This window comes from Rhipicephalus microplus, chromosome 9 (genome assembly GCF_043290135.1).
Source record: "Rhipicephalus microplus isolate Deutch F79 chromosome 9, USDA_Rmic, whole genome shotgun sequence".
Taxonomy (NCBI): domain Eukaryota; kingdom Metazoa; phylum Arthropoda; class Arachnida; order Ixodida; family Ixodidae; genus Rhipicephalus; species Rhipicephalus microplus.
The window spans coordinates 65257903-65274103 of record NC_134708.1 but is presented as its reverse complement, the minus strand read 5'-3'; the positions used below and the strand labels follow the sequence as shown (position 1 = coordinate 65274103).

Genomic DNA, 16201 nt, shown 5'->3' with positions numbered 1-16201 from the left:
GTTTTTGTAAAAAAAACCGCATAACAAATATCCGCAAGAAAAGCAAGTAGAGATGCAATTAGGACATTTCTGTGGAAATAAAACAGCGCAGGCTGAACCATTCGCGGCTACTATTACAACCTTGTGATTACCATATGACCCTGCTACAACTCCATCTCCGTCGAAGTCCCTAGGGGAGATTTGCGTTGACGGACTTTAGTAGTGGCTGTGTTGCAGGCGTGTTAGAGACACTCCGTATTGAGCACCGTTCCCCTAAGAGCGTAGGATGTAAAAAAAAAAAAGCTGCTGCAGTACTTGTAACGCAAAAACAACGAATGCAAATAACGAGGTTTTATGTAACACACCTGCTTCATGATCGCTGTCAAAGAATTGGTGAGCCCCTCACAACGATTGAATGCATGCTATCAAGGAGGTGTAATAACTAACATTTCATCCTCCTGTCTGCCTTACACCTCGCTGGCATGCGACCCCGTATTCTGCGAAAGGTAACGCGTTTCTCGACAAGTTAACGCTCTGCGATAACCGATTCAGTAAGTACACTTCATTAGCCGTTGCCGTGATCACTCTGTCTTTATCGTTGCCAACGATCACTTGGCAATGCAGCAATTGGTTATTTCGGGCTCGCTTCCAAGCGAAAGCTGCTTTGCGCGCTCAGTTCTTCATCCGTGGTGAGCGAGGCAACCAACGCGTCCCGGACCTCTCCGTTCGATCGCGTTGCGGAAATCTAATTCGGTTCGTCATTTGTACTCGGGAAGCCTGACAAGCCATCATTACTAATAACGCCTGACGAATGCGCGACTGTCACGGCACTTTACCACAGACAGCAGACGTCCGCGCTGCCTATATTAGCTCCCATGACGGGGCGCTGACAGAAACCCGTCAGCATTGCTTCAGCTACTGGCGTCGAGTGTCTTCTCTTTCCCCGTAATCCGTTTCCGACGGAAGCAGCTGTCGAGTGGCGCAGCGACAATTGTCCTCCCGTGTGCTGTGGCTGCTGTCCAGCTTCACTTTCGTAACGTCATTTCCTGATTAGCCGCGTCTGATGTCAGAGCGGATGGAATAATAGTTTTTCATGTTCGCGATATTTTTGGTTTGGCTTGCGCTCATGGATCGTGCCGAAGAGGATGATTAGCTGGCTGCAATAATGTGTACATATACAGCACACACAGATGAATCGAATCCATGCACCGCATGACACCGCAATGGACCACGCTGCACCATATCCGCAGTACACCACGCCATGCCACACAACACCGCGCCGCAGGACACCACGGCGCGGCAAGCGGTAACGTAGCTTGATTACTTTGAGAAAAATGTCTCGCAACTTACCTTTGTTTTTGTTTTTCTTTTAGTTTCGATCATAAGCTTCGTTTTAAACGGAGATGTACCAATTTGTTTTGAGCTCTCAGAATCGTATACGTTTGCAACGGCATTTGCGTCCCATCCGTATACGTTAGGAGAAGACGTATACACTTGGGACGCGATAAAATAATGAATAAAGGAAGCGGTAACTTTCAAAGATATATTTTCTTTGCGAAACAAATATGAGACAACGAGAGAAAGGCAACGTCTCCTGGCTCGAGCAACGAGCTTCTATCGGTCGTCCTTGCCGACACGAAGGACGCCAATGTGTGCGGACTGGTTGCATGATTTTGCCCGCGAAGAGCGCTGTTGCCATTCCTTTCTTCCGTGGAGATGAATGGCCCCCTCCTTTCCCGTTCTTGCATTTCGGGTCAAGCGAAGTCCGCAGTAGAACTCAAGTGCAGCGGCGGCGCGTAAGTATCGACTTGCGTGTACCACCGCGTGCGCGTCCTTTCTGATCTCTTTGCAGAGCCCGCCCACAAAATGTGGCACCTCGAGCCCAAACGTGACTAAATTTGTTGAAACGAAATAAGCTGCTATAACACGTCATGACGTTTTATAGGAACTTATTTTCCGATGACGTCACTTTCTGTGACGCCAGTGTTGATAGGCATGCGCAAGGTTCTCCGATGGAGGGCCAGAGGTCAAAATTGCCACGCTTTAGTCCTAGAATAAAACAGAAACACACACGCTGTGCGTGATCTGCTGGGCTGAAAGCTGTAATAAAACAGATTTACTGGGGCTTAGGAGACCAATTACAAGATAACGAGGGACAGCTGAAAAGATTTACGACAATTCTACTATAGTCATACTGATGTGTCATGGCGGCGTGGATTCGATTTGGTGTATTATGGCAGCGTGGTAACGAATACAGAGGGCAAGATTCATGAATACAGCTCATGCACTGTACTCACAAGTAACGAATACAAAAGGACAAGATGAAGACAGGACGTTTACTGTGCTCACAACTTTATTGTGAGTGCAGCGCATGTCCTGTCTTCATCTTGCCCTTTGTATTCGTGACTGCGCTGCCGTAATACATATTCAACTCGCTCACCTAGTCGTTATTCTGTAATGCAGTACTAGTGACATCACATATTGTAGGAAATGTTATGCACAAACAAGGCATATAACAATGCCCGTGTAAGCGTAACAGGCAATAATTTTTGTGGATCCCCGTCCTCCATCTGTTTATTCGAGACTGACAGAAACCAATCTTCGAAATTCAGCAGCCTTCTTACCGAAAACAGCCGCGGATTGGAACCACCTTCCCTCTTCCGTTGTATCAATAACAGACCCTTTGTTATTCAAGACTGCAATTTCTCAGCAATGCTTGTAACTATACGCAGTTTTCATTATCTATCTTTGTCTTGTATGTGCTTGAATTCTTATACATTTTTAGTTGACTTATGTTGCCTTCCTGATTTGCGCATCTGATACTTGTTTCTTTATTTTCTCTTTTTTTGTGTGTTATATATGTTGTACCCACCCCCTCTGTAATGCCCTACGGGCCCTGAGGGTATTCTAATAAATAAATAAATAAATAAATAAATAAATAAATAAATTGTTGAAGAAGTAGTACGATGTACTTTTGACGAATGCGTTCCGATAGTCTGCTGCTATGTGCGTGTAAAAGTGGGAATCAACTGGTCTTTTGCATGCAATATCAAGGGCCTCCTGCCGTCATTACGATCACAAACCTGCATGGCTGGAGATTTGAACAAGTCCGATTGAGAAAAGGTATGCGGCGGACTTGGGGTCCCTTCTTAGATGATTTAATTGGGGCGGCAGACCCTTCTGCACACCTCAGCGCCCCGCCCACTTGCGCCAACCTTTCGCAAGTGACAATCATTGAAAATATGGTGAGACGAAGGGTCCAAAACAGGTCTGCTGCGCGATATGGAAATCGAGCTTGCCCCGTCATAAGGAGAAAGCATCGAGATCTAATCGTTAAAGCTTAAACGTTTGCACTTTGCGATTGCATACACAACCTATGGCAAAACTATGTATTTTTTTCCCTTGGGCATTTTACGTAGGACACAATTTCACATTGCTCATATATTCATGTCGTCGTTTCGGGTCTTGAAACTACAGTAATCATTACTGCTATTTCCCGCAATTTTGGTTTAAATCACGACGTCTCCATATTCGCAGAAGGGGCTCATGGTTACTATCTTGTATGCGGCAGTGCTTGTTGCGACTTTGACAGAAACGAGTGAGTACATGAACCAATGAACGAACCTGAAGAATTTGAATACGTATGTGGAAACTAACTTCCTTTATTGTCGACGAGGCTGTTAAGTTGAGGCCAGGTCCCACTTCACGACTTACGTCTTGGAATAGATTCTTATTGGTGGTATAAGCGTTGCAGCAGCTTAGACGGCAAGTTGGTCAGGTACACCGATGACGCGCTTATCCTGATCGACACTTAACTTCTAACTTGTTAGCCGACCCTTATACCTGCGGAACAACCGCGAAGGTATATAGGCATCGCAAACGAAAGACGAGATCTACAGGAAGAAAAACGTACGTGGCAAAGGGCGCCCGATCGCCGGGAGTAGAGAGTGAACGAGAAAGACGTATCGGTCAAGAAGACAGGGCGTGCACGAAAGCGCCGACAACAGGGGTGGATCTAAAGCCCCGCTACTGGTCTGCCATCAGGAAAGGGTATAGCTGTCAATCAAACACCGTTGGGTCAATAGTGACCTGCAACTAGAACATTGCCCTGGCATCTCTTCGCAGACAACCACTGTGGCTTCCTTGCTATATATACATTATATTCGAGCCCACTGCTTCTTAGTTTAAGTGCTGCGTGCCGCAGGTGTGTTGACTTAGATGGTCGTACAACAGCTCTCCTGGGCCTCGATATTCTAGTTTGAACTTTCATACGCTTCCGGAGTTTGTGAACGCAAGCTGTCGCGGTTTTTAAAATATGCAAGGTAAGAAGATGAGGACCCATAGATGGGGCGTGGAACTTCAAGAACCAAAACAAACGCGGAACACTTGAACGTGCTATTTGTAACACTCGTCTCTGTTGATACCAGTTCTCCGACATCAGCACGAAGCTCATATATGGTATATATGCTTGTATTGCACTCATACAGCATCAACTTCGTAAGGCGTGGACGTTGCTGTGTCTCCTGTACAAAATAAAGAAAATTCCTTGAACAGTGATAGTCGCTGTGCCTAACCTTTAAAGAAATGCTCAAGTCTTCGTCGAGGCAGCAAATAACCTATTTCCATGTCAATGGAACCGATGGCCAAACGGAAGGTCGTCATCGACTTTTGTTGCGGTGATTTTATTTTGCGGTTTCATTATCAGACTAGAGCACGCATAGCTAACTGCATTTGCATAGGGAAATCACGTAGCACGTTCGTGACAAGCAAATCAGGCGATGCATGCGAAAGACAAGTTTTCACGTTGGAGTTACCTGTACCGCGCCGGTGCTCTGCGGGGTTTGCTGATTCCGCACTCTCGATACCATCAAACACGTCAAGACTGACAGGTCAGTAATAGAACGCTGTTCTGTTGAGCTTTCCAAATTATTTATTACATCGACTGGCATTTGTACCACACCTTTTGTGACGCCATGGGCACCGGGTTCAATATGGTGTCCGGGGCGCGATCCGAAACCAGCAGTTTTGCCTGCAATCCTTCCACCGTATTTCATATGACGGGAGGATTACAAACATGAAAGACAAACATGAAAGCAAGGTACCCAAATACTAAGTGAAGAGCAGATTAACCTAGGCCAGGACAAGCGATGCGAAGCGGGAGTCACATTGTGAGACGATCAATTTTCGAGATCTCGCCACAATGGGGCTTTCGGTGTGCTCTTTCGGTGCGCTCTGATCACTGCATGGCTTAGGAAAGCCACGCAAATATTCACTTTTGTTGTTGGACGCCAGAAATGATACGTTACGCAAAACAACACCGTCGTGCATAACGATCATCTCATAATATGATTAAGACATAGACGCCACAGTGGACGGCTTCGGTAGTGCCGAACACCTGGGATTCTTTAACGGGCACCCTAATCTGCGCACACGGACTTCTAGGCCTATGCCTCCATCCGAAATACGGCCTCCGCGGCAGGAATTCGATCCCGTGTCTTTCGTATGATCAGTCACGTGCCATAACCGTAGCCACGGGGGATCGTGTGGGTGCATGGTCTCTGAAAGAGCGCAGTCTGGTTCATCTGGAACGGGAGATGCCGTGGCTATAGTAAGAAGACCACGCACAGAAGGTGCAGAAAGGAAGTGCTTACACACACACACACACACACACGCTCTTTCTATCGCTCTTCCCTCTTTACCGCAATGGGTTCTCTTGTTTAACTTTTATTGATATGGTTTTCCTTTCCTATTACTGGTATTTCACGCTATAGAAACTGAACTCGCATAGTCAAGGTTTTCTTAAACGACGGCGCCTTTTCGGTGCTAGAAAACAACAAAATCCTTCACACAGGGGGAAATGAAAATGGATTCCAACCAGCCTTATAATTTTGAAGATGTTTCAGTAAAGTGCGGTTCAAGTAAGCAGAAACATAAACAGCGGCCCTGTTTTCTTTTCTCTCTCTCTCTTTTTGCAGTGGTTGTGAGGGCGTGGGCACTATGCCCATTTCGCGAATCTCCGTTTCACTCATCATCAGCGCATCCAATTTAATGCTGGTGTTAGTCATTGTAACTTTGCCGGCACGTTACGCGTAATCATTGTCTATGCAAGCGTTTTGCAGAAAGTCACGCCTAATTGATGACGCTCACAAACAAGTCGCACTGCTTTGACCGACTTGTACACAACGCGTCCTGATTGCGCTGGTGAGCGAGGTCAGTGTGCTAATGTTCTTGCGAGTCATCTGTCACGTGATCAGTGTGAGAAAGACAAAAAAAAACAGAGAAAAAATTTCAAAATACTGTGATGCGTAGAGATTCCTGCAGTGCTTACTAGAGGAAAATCTGGCTATGCGATCGTTTATCCGCCATAGGCGTGATGGAGCACATGATGTTGCTTGGGCTTCAACGTATATGTGCAATTGTCTTTGTTGTTTTCTCTCCAATTTTGTGACGTTCACATAAAATATTGGTTCATTGGGAACCTAGTGAGATGTTTTGAATTGCTCAGTCTAAACGGATCCAGGTGGTGAAGTGGCACTCCTGAACTTTGGCTAAACTACGTCTTGTAAAGTTGGGGCTACGTCTTGTCTAACTACGTCTTGTAAAACTACGTCTTGTAAAGCAAAGCTGAGGCAAGTAATAAATGTATATCTATGTGAACATGATTCTCATGGCTGAAGCGCCATGCGTTAAAGCTCCTATAGACACCTTCACCAGATCTCCCTCTATATACTATAGTACGAAACTCGTTGGCGTCCCTAAGTGACAAGGCACATATACATATTCACAAATGTTATCTTTAAATCTGACGGCACAGTCGCACAGCCTCAACTGAAGTTATGGGTAGTTCTGAATTTATAATATGAAACTTGAGGTATAGTTGGTACTTGTTGGTCTTGTTTACCGCGCAGCGTACACAGAAATAAGGGCCTGTACCTTTCTTTCGCGGACCTTGCTTCTGCACCGTGATTAACAATGCACCTTCACAATTGCGTCGAGTCCCGAAAACGTCTGTTGACACACAAGCATTCGCAGTATTCTTTGTGTAAGCCCTACTTCCCGGGAAATTCTTTTGCGTTGTAAAATAGTTAACTTTTTTACCTCAAAGTCTCTTTGGCAGTTGAGCGCTTTATGATAGCCGGGAAACCCGCTGCCCAAACTGTTGAGTGTCTGCTTCTAATTCCAATTAAATAATAAAAATATTTCAATGCAGGTGAATTTAGATTAATAGATTTGACTGCTTTAGTGCTGCCCACTAACCCAATGCAAGTTTGCACGTAGTAATGTGCGGATGTCTATTATTTAGTTATGCAGAAAAAGAATATTTAAACAGGCACCGAACTTCGGACAGGTCCAGTCATCAGTGCTATATTTAACCGTTGGGTGATGTACGGAAGCGTAATACGTGTGCTTTATGCAGCGTTTCACTTTGATATATTTGTGTTTATGCCTGTGCGTGGATGTTGGGTATAGTCAATTCCTAAGTGCTTGTTTAATGAAATGTTACCTGATCGGTGGCCTTTGTTTTTCAGGGATAGGGTGTTTAGACGGTTAGCCACCCTTCACTACTGTCGGTGTTCTGATGTGGTGTTCTTATACTGTCGGTGTTATGTCGGTGCAGCGACTCCTTTTGTCTAGCCTCTAAGGTAAATTGGAATACTTGGGGCGTATTTCTTCCATACATTCATGAATCATCATCTGGCTGGCTTGTGGCTTGTCCCTTTGGCGAAGACCGCGTGCTCACAACATTCCTACCAAGAGGACACGCCATGCTGATGGCTCATTCCGTTCACGACTGAGAAGTACCGGGTGCGGGAAAATAACGCAATGAAAGCACTCCTAACGATTAATGTTTAGTGGCAGACAGTACCGCCGACAGGGCTTTTTTGGCTTCAAGTGTGGAGTGTAAGACTGTTTGTTTTGAATACAATGAAACCCACTTAAAGGTTTAAAACGGTTTACTTTCTGTCCCCTTACTAGTCCGCACCACCAGCAAGATGAAGTCCACGTTTTTGGAATAACCACGCTTATTCTCTCGGGTGATCTTATTCAATATTTCGATACGGTTCACCTGGTTGCATCGCTAACCGCGACCAGCCACTGCACAAAGCCAGCAACTTTGATGACGTTGTCGGTAGCTGTACCACTACAGTCGCAGTTACCGTAAGACCCCAAAAAACATTTATTATTTTTTGCAGGAAACTCAGTCACTTGGATAGAAGCGCGCGAGGAGAGGCATGGCTCGAACGCAAAAACAAACCCAACTGAAAAAATTGTAAGAGCCAAACAAATTACAGCAGGCAATGAAAGTGGCGCGAAGCGCGCGACCGCTCTGCGACACCTCGTGCACTATTACACCGGATGTGTCTTCTATGGCTACGCCTTGCGCGTTGCACCACGCTTCTTTATTTTTCGCGCTCCGTAACAATCTTCATACTTTCAGACGTTTCGTCGCGTACGCTTACTAAAGGCGCCAACTCTGACGTGCTCCGCGTGACGACGCCCATATCACGAGACCCTTACGGAGCCAGCTTTATGAATACAGTAATGCACTGCTCCCCGGATAACGACCGCTGCTCCGCGACGCGAGAGCTGTCGCAGACGCACGTATAGACGGCAAACCAACCCGACTCGGCGCCTGCAACGCACTCACGAGGAAAGGACGCGTTTATATATATATCTGTGTGTTCGCGTAGCGTGACAACGCTTATGTATGTAGGCTTAGAAAAGACATGTCCTTGTAAGTCGATTCTCGTCTCACCTGCAGTGCATGCGGGACGTTTGTAAAGGTTCACCGCGGATAATGAAACGCGCACTGCAAGGACGTGCGCATGTTATATGCAAGAGTTGGGCGGTCGTCGCAGTGCGCAGCGTAAGGATCTTTCGCGGTACTTGTAAATCACACAGCTGGCTTTTGCAGTGTAGTTGCGTCTGCGGCGGTTGCAGCGTCTGTGAACTGTTCAAGCAAGGCGGTGAAGCGAAAGGCTTCTTGAGATTCCGGCTCTCAACGCCGCGACCTCATAGCGTGGGTAGGTGAATGCTTAAGATGCCGCGTCCCGGATATGGCAGGGGAAGTCTTGAGAAACATGCGCAGACGTCTTCGTTGAATATGCTTTGCCTTATTCGGGTACGATATCATGTGAGGGCCGAAAACTTCCGGCAATGTTCACTTTACTCACTATGTGTGAGTGTGTCTGTTAAAGAGAGGGAGAGAGAGAGAGCGCGAGAGAGAGAGAGGGAGAGAGAGAAGAGAGAATCAACTCAATAAATACAAAGGGAGGTACCTGTAATGGTTCGCGTGCTCAAGGAATGTACTCGCTCACAAGATAAGGCTTTACAAGTGAAGTTGCTGGGAAAAACTATATACGTTCTTTTGGTATTATGACCAGGTCCGGTTAGCTGCAACAGCCAGTACACCATGGAGCAGAGACGACGCCCTGAGTAACCAAGCAGTCTTGATTTCAATAGAGTTGCTTCCCTTCCTCCCTCACCCCCTCTTTCCAGCGTCATCTCGGGCAGTTGCAGCCACCATGTCAGGCTTCTATACCGCCGGCCTGTGTCGCTTTGTGGCTTGCATAAGGTGCTTTTGTTTCCATAGAGTCTCTCCGGCAGCTGCATGGTAGTCTGCTGAGCATGTGCTATAGAACACTTCAGCTCAACGAGCTCTTTATTTCAGACAAGCGTATCTCACATGTTCTCTGCCTGACGGGACCCCAGCTCCCGATTACGCCCACTCTGAGCATGGACAAATAGATACTATATCTTGCATCATCAATACATGCGACACACAGTTTGCATACAGAGTGAACGAAATTCATACTTGTGCAGTAATAAACAAAAAGTCATAACACTGCAATTAACGAAACCAGAGGAACATACGACTGCTACATACACGATTTATCGATCTCGATGACGAAAGGGAAGGTAAGCTTTGACTTGTTTTTTAGAAGATTTCAGGGACAAAGAGTTCTGTGTGATTTCTATAACCTGTGCATGTCTGTTGAGAAGACTGAAGATTGGGAATGAAATATGTTAGCGTTTGCGTCCCGTAGGTAGTTCGGGCAAGTGGAATTCTGTAATAGTCATGTCTTAATTCATAAGGCACATCGAGACTAGGTTGCAGTTCAAAATATCTAGAAGGATTAAGCTTAATTTCTTTGAAAACACAAGAGTGCGAATGCAAATATATAATTTATTCACCTTAATAAAAGAGTGTTCTAAAAAGTACAGGCGTGTGTGGTCATTTTATGGGAGCTTTGCAGCGTATCGTCCATTTTTAATCTGCAGTCTTATCAGCCTGACAAGATTTCTTTTGGATGTAGACCCCCAAATCATTATACAGTAGCGAAGGTGTGGATGAACTCGGGTGTAACATAGCTAGCACTTTAAAGATTTCGAAACAAGAGCTCTAAGTTTCTGGAATACAGTGATCGACCTTGATATGTTGGCATGATCTTTATTAATATGCCGGGACCAATCTAAGTGTTCTAAAAAAAAGATGCTTTATAATTTGTAGGAAGAAACGCGTTCAAATATATTGTTTTTAAATGCAAGCTGAAAGTCGGAATCATCTGATTCGTTAGGTACTTTAAAGACAACATTTTTTGCTTTGCTAACATTCAAGTTTAGTTTATTTATATTTGACCATAGCCCCGCCGCGGTGGTCTAGTGGCTAAGGTACTCGGCTGCTGACCCGCAGGGTGCGGGTTCGTATCCCGGCTGCGGCGGCTGCATTTCCGATGGAGGCGGAAATGTTGTAGGCCCGTGTGCTCAGATTTGGGTGCACGTGAAAGAACCCCAGGTGGTCTAAATTTCCGGAGCCCTCCACTACGGCGTCTCTCATAATCATATAGTGGTTTTGGGACGTTAAACCCCACATATCAATCAATTATGTTTGACCATAGTGCTAATTCTTCTAAACATTTATTAGCTTGAACGCGTATTTTATCAAAATGCTTGCCAGAGAAAAAACACACTGGTGTCATCTGCACACATGTTGAATGCGGGAGTTCTTGGAATGACCATGATATTGTTGTTATATATAATAAAGAATATTAAACCCAGAATACATATTTGCGATACACCATCTGACAAGCCTTTCAGCTGTGATGGATAGCCGTTATAACACGTGTACTTCAGTATACGAAAGAAATAACTGCGAATTAATATTAAGGTTACTCCTCGAACACCGTAAACCTGTACCTTATAAAATAAAATGACGTTTATTTCCCCTTTTCATGCCTTCATCGCCTTTTATATTCATGACTTCTTCAACTTCATCGCCCGGGAGATGGAAGTTATGCTTCAGAATTGTACAAACGAAAGATGCCTAGGGTGAAGCAAACTTTGCGGGCAGCGCTGTCGTATCCAGTAGAGAACAGCTTGGTGCTTTTGCAACAGACACGTCAAAGCCAAATTGGTGTTTTCTGTGGCTGCCCTAGCTGCTACACCTGGAGGTTGCAGAGTAAACACCCCGAGTCATTCGGTACAGACAAGCGTAGCCCACTGCGATGCTGCGGGAGTTACGGTGCTATAAAGGGCTGCGATACAATCGACTTAGAAGATGAGATTTACCTTTGAGCCATCTTGGCGAATACATTATCATTTTGTTTTCGTTTGCCATTGGGATAAACACAGAAACACATCGCGTTCATTGAGTGTATTTTACGCCAGTCAAGAAAGCGAGGACCTCGATGCATAGGATGCCAACCTCGTCTGAGAGGGCCTGAACTAACAACGACGTCTTGTCGCCAGGGCCAAGGAGGCAGTGATGGCTGGAATGAAAGGACTTCCTTCCCACCCAGGGTCGAAACGGGACGAGCACCGCCAAACCGTTTCGAACAGAAAAATCTTGATTTCTCCTCCTATAGCTGCCTTGAGTCGTGTATATTAAATGATGCAGCATTGTCACTAGTGGCTCCAGGACGTGAACCATATTGCTTGCATGCAGAAAAAAATCGTAAGAATATGAATGGAGAAGGGACAGCCGATAACAAGAAAAAAAGCAGATATGCTGAGTGGTCGGAGGAAGAGGAAAGGCATAGATGCTAACCAGTCTTGCATGTCTGGTATGCTTCTCACACTGGGCGAAAGGGACAGGAGAGTTCGGATGTGGCATAAACAAAGAGAGTAATATAAACAAAGAGCACACACAAAGCTAAATTGCCCACAGTCACGAAATACCTATAAGTCTATAACCCCCTGTATGAGGCTCTTGCCTATACGGGTATTTCTCGGGCGGTAAACTTGACCGTATATACCATCTTTGCCACCCACGCTGTTCTCGCCGGGTGCGAAACAACGGCAAGAAAGCAGCGCAGACCCGGTAAGCCAGATGTTGAGGCCACCGAACAAAACAATGAGTCATCAAACGCTATCCGTGTCTTAACGACTGTAGCGACCACAGTGCCTCAGACATCGATGGAACGACAATGTATTCTTGCACGAGACTCAACCTCGCGGCATGTTGAGTGACCGGGAAAAAAAAGGCCTCACTGGGTGGTCTACATACATTGGCGCCACGAACTGCGGCTTCCCAAAGGCTTTTGAGGAAATGCTGGCCACCGAAGTCTCCGATCAAGTTCACACCATGTTCTTTTTTGTGTGTTTTTTTGTGTTTTTTAGTCGCGCCATGTCGGAAGCGGGGCCATTGCTACCACCCGAACAGCAGCAGCAGCAGTAGCAGCAATAGAAACAACAGCCGCTTTATAAATGTCCTAGGTCTTCCTGCGGCTAAACCCAGTATAGTGCCTACTCTAATGGGATAGCCATTTCTCGGACGTTAAACCCAGAACTTGTAAGGGGCCCGGCCGTCCTTTTCACGCTCTCATTCGGGCTGCCTACCCATATGCACCCGTGACGACCGCATATTTCACGCCTTTCGTTGGAAAAGAAATAAAGCGCGGTAGCGGAGGGAAAGTGTACACAGGGCGACTACTTCTTCCCGCTTTCATTTTCGACTTCGTGGTCGTCATATGAAAGCAGCGCGCGCGCCCTGCGCTACGGAACGACATCGCATTCGCCCGGTCGTCAGTAAGCCACCGCTGAACGCGGGAGTGCCTCTTTTTCCTTCTTCGAAATGAAGGGTGCTACTGCACCTCCGTACTTTCTTTCTTTCTTTCTTTCTTTCTTTCTTTCTTTCTTTCTTTCTTTCTTTCTTTCTTTCTTTCTTTCTTTCTTTCTTTCTTTCTTTCTTTCTTTCTTTCTTTCTTTCTTTCTTTCTTTCTTTCTTTCTTTCTTTCTTCCCTTCTTTCCTTCCTTCTTTCTTTCTTTCTTTCTTTCTCAATCTGCGCCTGTACCTTCACTGTAAAACACTCTTTCTCTGGAGGACAGCTGTACAGATGTGTCGCACACACGTGGCGAAGGGGGGGGGGGGGGGGGAATTCCCCTTTCACCGTGCTGTAGTAGACCCGCAGTGCATACATTTTTTTCCTTCACTCAAATGCGCTCGTGTCGTCAACGTGCGTGCACACATGAATGTATGCATGTCGTCAGCTTGTACGCCCTTCAAGCAGTACAACCTACGCGCGCCAGACGCGCGGAGAGATGACACGGGGCACGCCCGCGGCGCTAAGCTGCTACGCGAAGTGAAAGGCTATAACGCGGATCTTCCGTTGGCTTGAGGGATACGTTTACAGAGGCATGCCACGCGAGCGTGCGATCGATGTAGCTGTGGGACCAGCAGGCATGGAGTTGCCCGATCCAGCCGAAGAACGCGTAGGTATCCCGTCGCCCGTTTGCGCAGAATATATTTTTGTGGCTGTCAGTTAGTGCTATTCGCCTTTTTTTTCTTTTTCCTGTGCCTCTCTCTGGCGTCTTCGTGGGGTTTTGGTAGGAACCAGGAGAACTGATCTTGCTAAAAGCAAAGCCTCCGAGACCAGAAGGCTTGTCTTGCGACTCTCCCAGCACATTTGCTTCTGGAATCCCAGTGCCATGCTAACCACGACGTGCAACTGGAGCAGGACCAAGCCCTAATAATAAACGACGACCACCTAATGGAAAAGTGGGAGGCCAAGCTCGCCCTCGAGGACCTGGAAGACCAGCGACAACTCGTCGCCAGGGCCAAGAGGGCAGTCGAAGCCAGAGGGTTCCTGGACTAGGGAACCCTCCCACCTTAGGGTCACACCGGGCCTCGCTCGGAACACTGTTTTCTAAATAAACGTTTATTTCTCTCTCTCCCGGTAGAAGACGGACGCATGCGCTGTTGCATAAGGAAAAAAAGGCGGCTTGCTGGTAGGCCAGAAAGCAGCGAAATGCTATACTCGCGGACAACTTTTCTTCGTAATGAAGGGAAAGCTACAGGGGCGGAGCTTCTGCACGTGTATCACGCGAAGTAGTCCGATATACAATGCGTTAAGTGCCGCCGTAAAAAGTGACAGCCTCGCGCGATGAACGTTTCATATCTATTAAGACACCACTTGGCATTTGAAGCACGCGTGAAAGGCGTGGCTTTATCACGCGTTCAAAAAGGCGAAATGACAAGGAATCGATTAGAACAAATAGGAATATCTTACTGGTGTGAGCTGCGTGCTGTGTCAAAGGGCTACTATAAAATAATGAAGGTACTATTTTTCACATCCCACTTTGAAAATAAGGTCACAATTGTAGGACTACACTCATTATCAGTAAGATACGCTTGATTTGGCTCTGTAGCCTTCACTAAATTGCCATGAGAAGTTGTCCACAAGTGTAGTGGTGGGTGTGCTCAGATTTAGAGGCGCGTTAAAGTACCCCATGTTATCGAAATTTCTGGAGCCCTATTATAAGATGTTCGTCATGACGACATTGTGGTTTTGAGATGCGAGGCATCAACAAGTAATAATTACTACAAGGCGAAATTGCATGACGTTAAAAAGAATACTATCGTGATGATTTCTGAAGTATAAGGCTGGTTATCTTATGGCGTTCGATGTCTCAAAGCAATTCAGGTTGTGAGATAATCTGCATTCGAGGGTTCTAAATCACTTCAACCACCTGGGATTCAACGTGCAATTACATGACATCGTACTACAGAGATTTCAAGCATTTCAGCATATATCGAAATACATCTATGGCGGCCGGAATCGAAGGCGTGTAGTTTGAGGCAGCAGCCAAGCCATTTACTAGTGCTATGCTTTTTTGTGTACTTAATATATATGTCTGAGCACATGCAAGTTCACCGTGGTGTAGTAGCGCTTATGATGCTCGCTCGGTGGCTGGGTCGATGGTTGCGGGTTCGATGATTGGCCGCGGCGGTTGCATTGCGATGGAGGTAAAACAATAGAGGCGTATGGGCCGTGCGATGGCTGGGAACAATAAAAAAATAAAACACCCGGTGGTGGAAATTTTTGGAGCCTTCACTACGACGTCTCTCATAACCATATCGCCGTTCGGAGATGTAAAACCCTAGATGTCATCATAACTGCAGACATCCAAGAGAGAAACAACGTGAATTTGGCAGCAACGGAAGAACGTGAGTATGATAATTTTTTTTTTGCGCCGATTACATCAATTTCTTACAGCATTAAGGAAGCTCTCGCGTACGCCTCCTCGGTGGGTGAGTGGCTAGGGTGCTCAGCTGCTGATCCGAAGGTCGCAGGTTCGAACCCAGCCGTGGCGGTAGAAATTTCGTTTGAAACAAAATGGTAGTGGCCCGTGTACTGTGCCACGTCAGGGCACGTTAAATAACACCAGATGGTGTCTCAGAATCTCTCGTTACTAATAAGAAAGCTCTCGCTTTGAAGTAATACGTGTTAAAGAGAACACCGCTTCAGCTGATCGCGTTGGAGATCGCAGCCCGAGGCACTTTCTGTCACTTTTGTTCTTTTTGTTCGTTGCGGGTATAGGTGGGGAACTTTACGAGAATACTGGAGCGTTACAGAGGCGAGAAGAGAGGAGGATGAAAGCATGCGTTCGTGTTGGGAGCGAAAGAGAGTAATTGATTACGCTGAAAAAGTACGATTTCAAAACTCCTGGAGGCGTCATAAGCGCAAACATAGCAACTGGGCCACTTTGTAAGTTGGCAACGAAGTCATTTTGTGCATGTGCGCGTGTGTTCAACAGGCATAGCCGTTGCGTGTTTGGTGCGTGGGAGGGTGTGTGTGTGTGTGTGGCTTAGTTTGGGTGGCGTCGATAAAAAAAGCGGCCCGGCTCGCCTTTCAGCCCGCCGGGAAGGTCTCGCGCACCTACGCGGTCGCCGTCGACGTAAAGCTACGTGCCTTGAAGCGAGTAACGGTGACGCCCCGTT

General features: G+C 46.4%; 2 protein-coding genes across 3 annotated transcripts in view; one reads left to right on the top strand and one right to left on the bottom strand.

Moving 5' to 3' along the window:
* The window catches only part of LOC142771850 (major facilitator superfamily domain-containing protein 4A-like), a 421560-nt gene that overhangs the window by 236024 nt on the left and 169335 nt on the right, over positions 1–16201 (top strand). The window lies entirely within an intron of this gene.
* Positions 1–16201, bottom strand: part of LOC142771849 (uncharacterized) — a 145144-nt gene that overhangs the window by 113624 nt on the left and 15319 nt on the right. The gene's annotated exons all lie outside the window — the stretch shown is intronic.